The 14155-nt window shown below is 39.6% G+C and overlaps 1 protein-coding gene across 1 annotated transcript in view; it reads right to left on the bottom strand.

Moving 5' to 3' along the window:
- CPNE4 (copine 4) overlaps nucleotides 1–14155 on the bottom strand; it is a 412933-nt gene that overhangs the window by 283113 nt on the left and 115665 nt on the right. The gene's annotated exons all lie outside the window — the stretch shown is intronic.

The following is a 14155-nucleotide window of genomic DNA, read 5'->3' as shown; positions in this document are numbered from 1 at the left end:
GCTTCAGTGTAGTGGCAGACACACTGGGTGAGTGCTGTTCTAAGGGTTTCCCATGTGTTATCTCATTTAATCCCCATGGCAATCCTGCGAGATCTCACCCCCACTTTGCCGAGTGCTTAAACGGCCCCAAATGACATAGCCAGTAAGTAGCAGAGCTGGGATTCAAACCTGAGTAGTCTGGTTTAAGGCCCCATGCTCTTACCCACTTTGCTATAATATTATCTATTATAATTAAATATGCACATAATCCATGAGGCAGCAATTCAACCTCCTGCCACCTCCCCTTAAGTGTACAAGACAACAGTGTAAGAACATTCAGTAAAAAGTCTTCATAATATTAATATTTTACTGAAACAATATAATGAGGGAATATGCTGCAAAAAATGTGCACTGCATGATGCCATTTATGTTTATATTATATATTCATGTAGGTACATACATACATAAATACATAAGAAAAGTCACCAAATGGCTAACCTCTTGGGAAGTGACCAGGAAAGACGGTGGGTGAGTCAGAGGATTTAAGCGTTATTGATAACATTTGAAATTGTAAAAATGAGACTGTCCTTGCATATTTCTCATTCAATTAAAAATTAATATTTTTAATCCCTCCTTAACAAAAAACCGAATGAGAAATTCCAAAAGCTGACTTGCAGAAAATTCTGTGAGCTTAGCACCTGCTGTGTAACAGTTGGGCAGAGCAAAGATGACCAGCTGAATAAATGAGGACTGGAGCAATCATACCACGCAGATTGGAGCATTCCTCTCTCCAGGAAGCATACGTGCAGAACGGCTCTGAGGTATGGAAAGAGTAACAAGTCACTTTATGAGGGTTTGTGTATACCTTAAATATGTTACAGTTTTATTCCTCAGTTATACTTCAAAAAATCTGAAAAGGAAAATAAGGGTTTGACTTCCATCCTCACTTTAATAGAGACTTGGTAGAAAAAAACTTTATAGAGTCATTTTGTAGGAGCTGGTGATGGAAGAGAGGGAGAATAGGCATTCCTAGCACTGGACAATTTTAATATAAACCTCCAAACAGCATGGAACAGTAATGAGAAAGAGAATGGCAGAGCAATCCTGTGGAGTAAACAAGCAGTTTGGTCCTAGGAGACCTGGTTTTTATTCCTGGCCTTCCAGAAATTCAGTTTGCCACCTGCAGACATATTGAATCTCATGCCCAGAAGAGGTCTCAGGGACTGAGTCTTCTTACTTTACAGATGAGGGAACAGAGTCGCAGGCAGGAAAAGCAGGCTGCTAAAGATTCCCTGTAGCAGCAGAGCCCAAACTAGGACCCCAGCCAGAACTCTTTTCTCATCACTGCACAGTCTCGTGGATGAGCCTCTCTGTCCACGAGCGATAATGGAACCACCACAGCGATGCCTATGCACACCACGCACAGCTGTGGTAGCACACATCAGTGGAAGGCACTCTGACCTATACAGAGGGAAGGCTTTAGGCCTGAGCTTCTTGCTAAACAAAGCCTACTCTCGAAAGAGACATCGGAAAACCAAGATAGAGACATTCTTTTGTTTATTTGCGAATTCTTTTATTCTTAAAATATTTTCACCCCACTTACTATTGATGTCTGTGTGTGTCCACTGCAACATTAGCAATATATAAAACCCAGCAATATATAAGAAGGATAGTGTATCACAACCAAGGAGGGGTTCATTTGAGAGATACAAAGTTGGCTTAACATTCAAAAATGAATCAGTGTTATCACATTAGCAAAATAAAGGAGAAAAACAGACTCATCAAGAGATGGAAGGAAACTACTAAGACAGTGGCAGAGTAGGTGGATGTTGTACTCACCTCATCCCAGGGCCAAATGGGAATTACAACTAAAATATAGAACAATTAACCTGCATTTTTCTATAGAACAATTGAAGAGAAGTTATATAACCAAGGATTTACAGAAGCAGCCAAATTGAGACTAGTGGGAAGGGCTGGCCCCACTCCCATGGGTGGTGGCTGAGATCCTGGAGGGCTATCTCAGCTGCAAAAGTTCCCCCTGAGAAATGTGAGGACTCAATCTCACGCCAGTCTCCCCAGCCCAGGGTCCCAAAGCCTTGAAGAGGCACTCACAAGACATCAGGCTATGAAAATCAGTGGGGATTCTGCCACCAAGCAGAGACAAGAGTCTACTAGAGAAAACAGGTGCCCTCTTAAGGGAATAATGCACAAAATCTCATTCCCAGCCACCTACTCTGGGCTCCAGTGCAGGGAGGGTGGAGTAGACTAGATTCACATCAGGAGACACTGGGGTTTGTGTCTCTAGGGAGAGAGCTAAAATGAAAGCCACCAGGATCCCTATTCTGAGTTCTTCTCCAACACTGCAGATATCATCTTTCCTGGCATCAGACTGGGAAAACACAACTGCCCCACCCTTTAGACTCCCTCTTGCCTTCAACTGTGGAGCTTGTGCCCTGCTGAGGAGTCACCTTCCTAGGCAGACTCAGGGTGTGTCAGTAACTGAGTTGTGTGGCTTTGGGGCAGGGGCCATTCTCCCCACTTCCTGTAGACCTGACCTGTGCTTCTCCTTCACTGGGCATACACTAGCTCCATCCTCCAGGCTCCCAGCAGCCCTACCCTACTGACTCCTTATGGCTCTGCCCACTGAGATCAGCCTCTGGTCAGAATCTGAGACAGACTGAATTGTGTGGCTCTACGACAAAGAACATTTCTTCCCTCGCAAACCTGACCAGTGCAGAGTCCTCCTTTTGCACAGCCTAATCTTTGCCTATTTGGGCCTGATAAGCTCTGCTGGCCTCATCCTGATGACTCCCTGAGACCTTACAACACCCCAAAGGTGTACAGGCACCTAGCTAGTGGCAGTTAAGCTTGGTATATCATGGGACATTTGCTGCGTGGCCGCAAACCCAGCAGTGGTACAAAGTTTGAACCTGTATCAATCTGGTGAATAAAATGAAGGATAAAAATCGCATGATCATATCAATAGTTGCAGAAAAAGCATTTGATAAAACCCAGCACCCACTTATGATAAAAACTCTCAGCAAAGTGTGAACAGAGGGAATATACATCAACTTTAAAAGGACCATATATCAAAAACCCACAGTCAACATCACATTCAATGGGCAAAAACTAAAAGCATCTCCCTTAAGATCAGGAGCAAGACAAGGATGTCTGCTTTCACAACTCTTATTCAACATAGTACTGGAAGCCCTAGCCACAGCAATCAGACAAGAAAAAGAAATAAATGGCACACAAATTAGAAAGAAATAAGTAAAATTGTTTTTATTTGAAAATGACATGATACTGTAAATAAAGAACCCTAAAGATTCCACCAAAAAAAACAACTATTAGAACTGACAATTAAATTCAGTAAAGTAGGATAAAAAAATAAATATCCAGAAAATGTTTGCCTTTTTAGACACCAATCATGAACTATCAGAAAGGAAACTAAAAGTAAATAATTTCATTTACAATTATATTAAACAAATAAAATACCTAGTAATAAACACAACCAAGGATATAAAGGACCTATACTTGGAAAATATAAGACAATGAAGAAAAAAACTGAATATAAAAATAAATGGAAGTATATATCATGTTCATGGATAGAAAGAATTAACATCATTAAAATGTCCATATTACCCAAAACAATCTATAGATTCAACACAGTTTCTACCAAGATACCAAGTGTATTTTACAGAACTATAACAACTTTCCAAAATCTGATATGGAACCTAAAAAAACCCCAAATAGCCACAAAAATCCTGAGAAAGAACAAAATTGGAGGAATCATGGTACCTGATATTGAACCATGTTAATCAGCAGCACGGTACTAGCCCCAAAACAATAGGTCAGTGGAACAGAACAGGGAGCCCAGAAATAAACAACAGTGAGATATCAATCGCCTCATGCCTGTCAGAATAGCTATCATCAATAAATCGACAAACAACAAGTGTTGGTGAGGATGTGGAAGAAAGGGAACCCACATGCACTGTTGGTAGAAATACAGATTGGTGTAGCCTCTGTGGAAAATATTATGGAGTTTCCTCACAAAATAAAATGGAACTGCCACATGATCTAGTGATTCCATTTCTGGAAATATGTCCAAAGAAATCTGAAGCACTAATGTGAAAGAATATATACACCCCTATGTGTTTATACATATACAGCCAATATTTTGAAGCAGCCTAAGTGCCTATTAGTACTTGAGTAGATAAAAAAGCTGTGGTACATTTACACAATGGAATACTACATAAAAAGTAGGGAATTATTACCTTATGCAGCAGCATGGATGCTCTGGAGAATATTATGCTAAGTGAAATAAGCCAGTCAAAGAAAGACAAACACCATGTGACTTCAATTCTATGTGGGATCTAATGAACAAAATAAACAAACAAGCAAGCAAAATAGAATCAGACTCAGACACAAGCAACAAACTGACAGCTCTCAGGGCAGAGGTGGGCTGGGGAGCTGGGTGAAAAGTGAAAGGATTACAAATAAAATCAAAACCTCACAGACACGGAAAAGAGTATGATGCTTCCAAGAGGGAAAGGGGGGAGGGGCGGTGGAAGAAGATAAAAGGAGGCTAAATGGTGACAGAGACTTGATTTTGGATGGTGAAGACACACACACACAAAATTCAAGTGATGTGTTACAGTACTGTACACTTGAAACCCATACAATTTCATTACTCAATGCCACCCCAATAAGTTCAATAAAAATTAAATTTAAAAACAGATAATTGTCTCACAAAATTCAAAAGCCTATTCATATTAAAGCTTCTCAGAACACTGGACATAGTAGGGAGCTTCCTGCGTGATAAGGGGCATTTACAACAAAGCTAGGGTTAACATCTTATTTAACGATGAAACACTGAATACTTTTCCCCACAGTCAAACACAAGAAAAGGTGCTCACTCTCGCCCCTTTCTGGGGTGATAAAACTATTCTACATATTGGTTTGGGTGGCTGCTACAGGCGTGTATTTAATTATTGAAAAAATACGTGTTGACATCAAACTGAATAGATCTACTTGTTTTATTTGAAGATTTACTTCAATTTTTTTTATATTTTATTTATTTATCTTTAGAGGGGAAGGGAAGGAGTGAGGGAGAGAAATATCAATGCTTGGTTGCTTCCCATGAGTCCCCTGCTGGGAACTGGCCTGCAACCCAGGCACGTGCCCTGACTGGGAATCGAACCATGATCGTGTGGTTCGCAGGCCCGAGCTCAATCCACTGAGCTACGCCAGCCAGGGCGATTTACTTCAATTTTTAAAAAAGGGTTAAAATGGTTTAAGTGGTTCTCAAATCCTAATCCGGGAAGATATTTGTGCATTCCATTTGAACTCCAACCCAAAGTAAGACATCAACATTTTCCATTCCCTTACTAAAATAAGAAATACTTAACATCATTAAGCAGAGACTATGTGCATCTCTTTCTTTTATTTTTCCCCATCCCTACTTCCCTTCTTCCCTCTCTCCCTCTGTCTTTCCTTCTTTCCCCTTCTTCTTTTGAGGATTACTAGAAAACTGGAACAGATTTATTTGAAGAACACAAGTGCACTCAATCCAAGAACTTCGATTTTGTGTGATGAAGGCATAACAAACACATTCAAATGATTCTGAAACATTTTCCATGGGTCTGGACAAGCCTACCAGAAAACCAGTGTTCTCATCATCCCTTTTCATCAGGAATACAACAAAATTCAAGAGTACCTGCTTTTGTTTCATGTCGGTGCATTTCTGATGAGTCTCTTTCTGGGTTTCAGTTTCCAATAGTCAAGAGGGTCTTGATGGGTCTGATCCCAGTTGATCCATTTCACAGTAGTTGGACTCTTTCCCCTGGTCCCCAAAATATGCACTGCTCTATTTGTTGAACAAGGTCTCATGATTGCCTAACTGGACAAAGATTGGCCTATGCAATGGCAAGGAGACCTGGTCCTGGAACTAATCCCTTATCTCCATGACAGTACTGGGTCTGCACCAACTGAGGCAGAATCCAACAAGCAGACATAAAGAGGACAAGTACGTAAGGCTGCAGTTTCTAAGAACAAGCAGGTATTTTTGGCTCTTGACTTGCAATAACTGGACCATCTTTCACAGCACTGATGGGAAAGTTGACTCTGCCTTTGTTTGAGAAAAGCTGCTTAGGTATTTGAAAAGGATCTTTTACCTTCTGCAACCCTACCTTCTTTTTCAAAACTTGGATGGTTTTCAAAATCATCTGTTTCCCTTTTCATCTCACATTTATTAGTTGCACAATTAGGTAAAGCATGAGTTCCTGAATTTCTGCCTTGATCCAAGTAGTCATTTGTTCTCCCAATTGTGCTTTGTGAGGGCGTATGCGCATGTGTGCGCATGTGTAATATTGCAAACATTTAATTTTGAAGAATTTGTTTGGGCCTCTGTTTATAAAGTGTTTCACTTCCAGACTCTGCTCAGTTATAACTATCATTATATATCTGGCAATATTTGTCATCATTATCCCTGCAGCCAAGGCTGATCTTTTCTAATAAACAGATATTGAGTTCATATAAAATAAAATTTACTGTAACTTTCTTCCTGCACTTGGTCTCATATATTTGCCTCTCTGTGAGTTCTCCTCTGTCTGAAGTGCCACTGAAACCAGGAATATATATGAAATTCAAGCCAACAAGTAATTTGTTTGGAGTCGTTCCTCTGTTTGCCAATATATTGTGCTTTCCTCCAAGGCAGGCCAGGAACTTTTGATAACATAACCTAATATGAATAAAAGGAACATGACCAACTATGTGGTTTTATCTGTAAAGTCCATTGGATTCAGCAAATATCTCTGGGGCACCTACTATGTGCAGAACCCTGGAGGACAAACATTTCTTTTTACACAGTTTCTATATAATTGTCTCCTTCATAATGATCATGCACTCATGTCGTCCAGGCTAAGATGTTTTATAAAAAAAAATGGTATTCCAAAATGCCTTTAAGAATGAGCCAGAAATAATCAAAGGCATTATACATTCTAAATAGTCTATAGATTTCTTCCAGCTCTAACATTCTATGGTTGTTCAGAATATGATGAATACGGGCAACAGTTCAATGGGATGTTCACATGCAGTTTCTGGACTAAGTTATTGGAAGAGAAAAAGAACACACATGTGGAAACTCCCATCACACAAAAGCCCTGGACCAGATGGTTTCACAGGAGAATTCTACAAAGCTTTTAAGGAAGAGCTAACCCCTATTCTTCACAGACTATTCCAAAAAAACCAAAAGGAGGGAAGATTCCCCAGCTCTTTTTACGAAGCCAGCATCATCCTAATTCCAAAGCCAGACAGAGACACAACAAAGAAAGAAATCTTCAGGCCAATATCGCTGATGAACATAGACACTAAAATCCTCAATAAAATACTGGTAAATCGCATCCAACAATACATCAAAAACATCATACACCACGACCAAGTGGGATTCATCCCAGGGATGCAAGGATGGTTCAATATTCGTAAATCAGTAAATGTAATACATCATATAAACAAAAGCAAAGACAAAAACCACATGATCATATCAACAGATGCAGAAAAAGCTTTTGATAAGGTACAACACCCATTTATGATAAAGGTACTCAGCAAAGTGGGAATAGAGGGAGCATTCCTCAATATAATAAAGGCCATATATGAAAAACCTACAGCCAACATCATACTCAATGGGCAAAAACTAAAAGCTTTTCCACTAAGATCAGGAACAAGACAAGGTTGTCCACTTTCACCACTTCTATTTAATATAGTATTGGAAGTTCTAGCCACAGCAATCAGACAAGAAAAGGAAATAAAAGGCATCCAAATCGGAAAGGAGGAAACAAAACTGTCATTGTTTGCAGATGACATGATAGTGTACATGGAAAATCCTATAGACTCTACCAAAAAACTGCTGGAACTAATAAATGAATTTGGCAAAACAGCGGGATACAAAGTCAATATCCAGAAATCAAAGGCATTTTTGTATACTAACAATGAATCAGCAGAAGCAGAAATCAAGAAAAAAATCCCATTCGATATAGCAAAAAGAAAAATAAAATATCTGGGAATAAATCTAACCAAGGAGGTTAAAGACCTGTATGCAGAAAATTACACAACACTGAAGACAGAAATCAAGGAAGACACAAACAAATGGAGACGTATACCGTGTTCATGGATTGGAAGAATTAACATCATCAAAATGTCCATACTACCCAAAGCAATTTACAGATTCAATGCAATACCTATTAAAGTACCAATGGCATATTTCACAGACATAGAACAAACACTTCAAAAATTTATATGGAACCATAAAAGACCCCGAATAGCAGCTGCAATGTTAAGAAAGAAGAACAAAGTAGGAGGGATCACAATACCTGATATCAAACTGTATTACAAGGCCACTGTAATCAAAACAGCCTGGTACTGGCATAAAAACAGGCACATAGACCAATGGAACAGAATAGAGAACCCAGAAATAAACCCAACTCTCTACAGTCAATTAATATTCGACAAAGGGGGCAGTATCATAAAATGGGGTAAAGATAGCCTCTTCAACAAATGGTGTTGGGAGAACTGGACAGCTACATGCAAAAAAATGAAACTCGAGCACCAACTTACATCATACACCAAAATAAATTCAAGGTGGATAAAAGACTTAAATATAAGCCATGACACCATTAAAGTCCTAGAGGAGAACATTGGCAGGAAAATCTCAGATATTTCACGCAGCAACATTTTTACTGATATGTCCCCTAGAGCAAGGACTATAAAGGAAAGAATAAACAAATGGGATCTCATCAAAATAAAAAGCTTCTGCGCAGCTAAAGAAAACAGCATTAAAATAAAAAGACAACCAACTGTATGGGAAAACATATTTGCCAATGATACCTCAGACAAAGGTTTAATCTCCAAAATATACAAAGAACTCACACGACTTCACTCTAAGAAGACAACTAACCCAATTAAAAAATGGGGAAAGGACTTGAACAGACACTTCTGCAAGGAGGACATACAGAGGATCCAGAGACACATGAAAAGATGCTCAATATCACTAGCTATCAGAGAGATGCAAATTAAAACTACAATGAGATACCACTTTACACCGGTGAGAATGGCTATCATAAACAAAGCAATAAACAACAAATGTTGGAGAGGGTGTGGGGAAAAGGGGACTCTGGTCCACTGTTGGTGGGATTGCAGACTGGTACAACCATTATGGAAAACAGTATGGAATTTTCTCAGAAAACTAAAATTGGACTTGCCTTTTGACCCAGCAATTCCACTGCTGGGATTGTATCCTAAGAACCCTAAAACACCAATCCCAAAGAACCTATGCACCCCAATGTTCATAGCAGCACAATTTACAATAGCCAAGAGTTGGAAGCAACCTAGGTGCCCGTCAGTAAATGAATGGATCAAAAAACTATGGTACATATACACAATGGAATTTTATGCTGCAGAAAGAAAGAAGGAGCTCCTACCTTTTGCAACAACATGGATGGAACTGGAAAGCATTATGCTGAGTGAAATAAGCCAGGTGTTGAAGGACAAATACCATATGATCTCACCTCTAACAGGAAGCTAAACAACAAAGCAAACAAGCAAGCAAAATATTACCAAAGACATTCAAATACGGAACAGGCTGACAGGGACCAGAGGGGAGAAGAAATAGAATCACAGGGGAAAGGGGGAAGGACTCACATGAACAAGTATAAAGGACACATAGACAATAACTAAGGTGGGAGGCGGAAATGGGAGGGAGGTGGGGAGCACTTGGAGGGGGGCAGGGCTGGGAATATAAGACAGAAAACTGTACTTGAACAAGAATTCAAAAAAAAAAGAACACACATGTGAATGAGAATCATGGGAGATAGAAAGGAAAGCCTACTGAGAAATGATAAGACCTTAGAGAAGATGTCAACGAAAGGATTTTCCAGGCATTATCTTTCTTGGCTGATAACAGTAGTTAATATTTATTAAATATTTTTATGTACCAGATATTGCTCTAAGGATCTGCATGCCTTAGAAGATTTCACATTCCCATGAGATGGAGGTTATTTGCCCCATTTTACAGATTAGCAAAATACAGTACAGAAAACATATGAGATTTCACACAGTTAATAGATGGAAAAGTTGGGAAGAACTCTCTGAAGACTTGGTCTGTCCACTCAGTGGAATAATATAGAATGGATTTTGTCAATTATTTCTATTTACAAAACATGGTACCTTCCCCTGGCCTAGACCATATTTACACCATTGCACCTGGAAGTGGATGTCAAATCTTTGCCTTCATGGATTGTACAATGAGAGAAAGAAAGATTGTAAATCACATTACTCCATTCACATGTTCTTTCTCATGCTCTTTAAAGAAAAACCTACTGAGATAACTTGGTTCCCACCTTAGTGCCAGATTCTAAGGTGTCAAAACTGCATTCAGTGGAACTTACCCTTGTAGGCCCATGGATACTTTCTATTTTTAGTAGCAAAACTAACTGAGGTCTCTTATTCTATCTTAAAAACCCTATGTTGAATCCTGTAACATAACTCGGGTAAAAGGGAAGAATAGGTCTTCTAGCAGCAATTCAGTTCCCCCCTGTTTGACGAGAAGTACTTCCTCGTTTGCTGAGTTTACAAAACCTGTGCCTGGAGCCTGGGGTGGACACTGGGATTCAGTGACAAGAGCAATAAGCTGGGAACTAGCAGACTGAATTAGCTTGGCTTTGGGGATGTTTCTGACGTTCTGTGCCTTATTTTCTTCATTTTGCAGAAAGGAGTTGGGTGACTAGAAATCATCTAACGCCTTAGATATGACATTCTATCGTTGTATAGAATTGGTGTTGGTTGGCTTTGGGACAGAATGTTCTTTGTGGCTCTTACTTTCTGGGGAAAGGGTCAGTGAAAGAAAACCTCCGTGGAACATCAGAAAGAAACCTTCTTCCAGTCCTCATTGCCTCTTCATCTCCCAACCTCTCCACTGCTCAATCAGCTATACTCCTGAGCCAACTCTTGTAGAATCCACAGACAAATCTAAATCTAATAGTAGCCTAATTTCTACTACCAACACAAGCAATTTCAAGCAGGTGCTATGTGGTTAAAAAAAATAGAGAAAAAAAAACACCTCATACCAGATGTAGCCCATATGAATACTACCACACAGGTGTTTGGAGGGGAATAAGTTCTCCAAATTATGCAACTAAGTCTCTTAACTTGGCAACTCAACTTTTAAGACCAGCTATACACATTTCTTCAAGAATTTTTACTAATTTTCAAATATCAACTGTTCACGTTTTGTAAGTTAATTCACACAATTATATCTTCAAACTTCTTTTAAAGGTTCAAAGGCAAGAGAATTAGAGGCTTGACCCGGATTTGTTCTGAGAACACAAGGAGTGAAAAAGATGAATGAACTGCATCACACAGATCATGTAAAAGCATCATTGCAACCCAATCTTTATATCCTCCTCCCATTTGACCCTATCACCAGATCCATTAAAGAAAATAGCAACAGAGTTTCCTTTCTCCTTTATGATGTTCCCTCCTCTGATGGACCATAAGGAGCTTCTACTCAAAAATCAAGTAGCCCCAAGGTAAGAGACAGGAGGAGAGACAAGCTCTAATTATCTGTGCAGAGCCTTGGATTAAAACAAACAAAAACAGTGGATATGTTTACAAAGAGGCAGTATTTAATAAGTACTGAAAATGCAAAGGAAGGTGCTTTTCATCCCTTGTCATTCCTGGAGACCTTTTTACAAGTGGGCGTCCTAGAAAATTATCACGGTTCTCCTTTAAATGCCATCATATCAGTGAAACACTTGGAAATAATCACTGCCAAAGTCCTCATAAGGTCACAGCAACTTAAAAGCCATAAATCCTCAAATCACATAATGATAATGGTCACATAATTTTAACAGCAAATGGGACAAAGCACATCCAGGAGTTGTAACTATAGGAGCAAGACTCATTACACAGAAGACCATGACTGATCTTTATAATGTCACCTGTCAGTCAATCCTCCACAAAAGGATGCAAACAGGTGGCGTTCCAGCAGCCCCTTTCCTCTTAAGCAGGGCTTCTCAGCCACGCCAGCAAGTCAGAATCACTTAGAAAGCTTTAAGGGGAGAATAGCCCTGTCTGCATTCTTCTGACCAAAATCTAAATTTCTTGAGGAGGGGGAACCAGTATATTTAGAAGTTCTGAGTGATTCTAATGTGCAGCTAAGGTTGAGAACCACTGTCTAGAGAAGCTGGTGGAGCTGGGGTGATGTTATAATCAAAGGTCAAAAACAACTTTCAATTATACATACTTATAAAGATGCTCTTAGCACCAGAAGTCATGAATGAGACCCATGCTGAGGTGACCATACATCCCAATATTTCCAAGATAATCTTGGTTCACGCCTGTTCTTTCAATGTAATTATTATAGCACTCCTTTTCATTTTCAAAAATGTTTGGTTTAAATAATAATTTATATGTGAACCTTACCCATGAAGAACCCTAACAAAGCCCATTACAAACCCCAGCTTGGATCCTTATTTTGCTTGCCCCTGCTGGCATGTCGGTAGTCCACACGATGCTCTGCTCTGCCCAATACCCATCACCAGAAACCACCCGCAGTGACTCCTTTGGGTACATTTGCAACCCAAGCTAGCCTTTGCTTTGGATCCTCTTCATTACGACTTTCCCCCAAATTTAGCATATATCTCAGTGTTCCTCAACCTCTCTCTGAGTGGTTCTCAAACTGCACCATAGGATATTCAATTACTCAGGCCACATTCCATAAGCAGAATCAACAGGGGTGAAACTCAGGCATCAGTACTTTTAAATGGTGATTTGAATGTGTAGTCAGGATTGAGAACCAATGCTGTCCAGGCAACTCCAATAAGCAGCTAGTGTTGCCAACCACTGAACTCCATCCAATTCATATTACAGGTGGTCCCTGGATTCCGTCTGTGATTCTGGTGTTGCCAGGCTTCTTTAGTTTCTCACAAACCTTACATCAAAAGTCAAAACTTGTGTGACAGGCTAGTGGACAAAGATGCAGAGAAGTAATGATTCTGGTTAAAGAAACTATAATGATTCTGATCCAATAGAACCTAGGCCAGAACCTGATCGAAACAGAAAGCACTGCACATCTATCCACAGAATGAGCCCATCACGCCACACTTTCTCACTCAGCAGTTATCTCCCCCATTTATTTTCTTCCTCTCAAACCAGTAACCTCCTGGGCTCCATCTATGTCTCATGAACTCAGAATATGACAATCCCCAAGTCACTTAGACAAGCTAAGGCACTTGGGTTCTTAACTGTTTGTCGTCAGTTAGACCTCCTGTCTGCCCAGTTGTGTTGACACATCACACGACAAAGCATGAAAGCAATCACCTCGGAAGTTATGTTTGGGAGATACAAACAGTCCAAATGAAGAGCCAACCCACCAAAGGTAGTAGTTTCTAAGCACAGACTTACAAATGTGTTACTAAATTACAATGACAACTGCTTCGGAAACAGTTCAAAAATTAACTGAGGATTATTGGTTGCATGAAACTCAAGGAGAGGAGGGCCAAGATATAAAGAAGTAAAAAACGAATTGAGCTGGTTTTCATTATTGCTATAAAACATTAAAAGAAATGGCAGGATGTGAAACAAAACACAGTTGAGTGAGATAAAGTCTGCAATTTCCCTAGTATCTCTTGTCCCTGAGATGGATAATACACTAAGAGAAATACAGACACCTGAAAATTGTACCTACTTCCCTTGACTGAAGCTCTGTGCACATTTTGAATGAAGGGTTGTTGGAAACACTGGGTACATGTTTTTAAAAGTGTAAGACTCTGTAAAAGTCAAGTAGTTTTGAAAGATGTAGGTTGTGTGACTAAGTCTGTCAAAACAAAGAATCTCCGTTTCTTCATTTGTAAATGGGAGTTATATGTCACATCTTATGTCACAGAAGATGCTGGAAGGATAAAATAACTAGTACCCCCTATGTGCCAAGCAATACAAAGCAACAACAACAAAAAAAACCCCACAGTGCTTAGCATACAGAACAAATAACAGGTAAGTCTTTGAAGGAATAACACCGGTTTCGTGAGTTTGCCTTCAATATTTGAGGAGAAAGAACCCTGTCCAACAATGCAAATGCTATGCCCCTAAGTTGCTAGTTTCAATATACAAACCCCTTGTCAGCTAC

The sequence above is a fragment of the Sturnira hondurensis genome, unplaced genomic scaffold (assembly GCF_014824575.4).
Source record: "Sturnira hondurensis isolate 20B ecotype Veracruz unplaced genomic scaffold, ASM1482457v3 Scaffold0013299, whole genome shotgun sequence".
Classification (NCBI taxonomy): domain Eukaryota; kingdom Metazoa; phylum Chordata; class Mammalia; order Chiroptera; family Phyllostomidae; genus Sturnira; species Sturnira hondurensis.
This window is presented reverse-complemented; position numbering and strand designations above follow the sequence as displayed.